Below are 1,156 nucleotides of genomic sequence, written 5' to 3' on the forward strand. Positions count from 1 at the left end.
AGGCCTCCCTGTCCATCACAGGCGGCCTCTTCCTGCCACAGGAGAGAGGGCTGGGAGAGAGCCTGGGAGCCTCACAATGGCCCAGGTGTGTTTTCATGGTCGTAGGGTCTCTGCAGGACCTATGTGGTCATGAGGATGGGACAGTGAGCAAGGAAATCAGAGGAAGAACCCAAACTTCCCTCAATATATAAGTAAACTGTCACAAAGCATAATGTAACTCTCCAAAATATTGAAGTCAGCCAAGTAAATAGAGAAGCTCAAGCGTAGGAGACCATGTGTTCTGCTCTGGGTAAAACCTTTACCCGAAGGTGGAATTCAAACGTACCTGAGTCACACCCTGCACACTTCCACCTGCTCAGCTCCCCGTGCCCTCACTGGGTCAGGGCCTCACCCGGCCTAGGTCGCTGCCTACGGTGTGCAAGGAGTGGGTCCCCTGGTGCCTGTGCCCAAGAATCACGGAACAAGTCTCCACTCTCCTCCACCAGGAGAAAGGCTTGTGGTGGTCCCGGGATGTGTGTCTTGATGGCTTTGGGCTGGGACGTGCAGGTGAGCGGGTTTTCAGGGGCTCCTGCAGGGCTGGCTGGTGGGGAGGGCCCCCACAGAGGAGCAGCTCAGGAGGAGGAGAGCCCAGGCCAGTCCAGCATCCTGCATGGAGCCTCTGAGGCCTTCCCTGGGCTTGGCACCAGCTGAAGCTTGGCTGTAAGCAGTTACGTCCTGTTGAAATCCCGGGCCTGGGTCGCTGGGTGCCCCCGGATGGCCTCAGGTGGCCACAGTGAGGGAAGAGGTGGGAAGACTGTTCCAGAGGCTGAGGGGGTGGGGGGAGGCTCAGGCTGGAGAGTTTGTGCCATACCAGGAGAAAAAGAAGTTGCAGATGCAGTCTGCTTTTTATTTTTTAGAAATGTGGATGATAAGAGATTGGAAGGCAGCTAACAGGGGTCAGGGGTCAGGGAGGCTGTGTTGGTAGGTCCAGAGAAGTGCAGAGCTGAGAGGAAGTGGAGACAGAAGCTGCAGGGGAGAGGGGGGTGGGAAGGAGGAGAGCCCCCCGGGGGGCTCCAAGGACCAGCCCACCTGATGGCTAGGGCTCCATCCAAAGGAGAGGATGAAGTGGGAGGGCAGACCGGGAGCCCCAGGGCCTGGGAAGGGGCAGGAGGAGCTC

The sequence above is a fragment of the Budorcas taxicolor genome, chromosome 5, assembly GCF_023091745.1.
Source record: "Budorcas taxicolor isolate Tak-1 chromosome 5, Takin1.1, whole genome shotgun sequence".
Taxonomy (NCBI): domain Eukaryota; kingdom Metazoa; phylum Chordata; class Mammalia; order Artiodactyla; family Bovidae; genus Budorcas; species Budorcas taxicolor.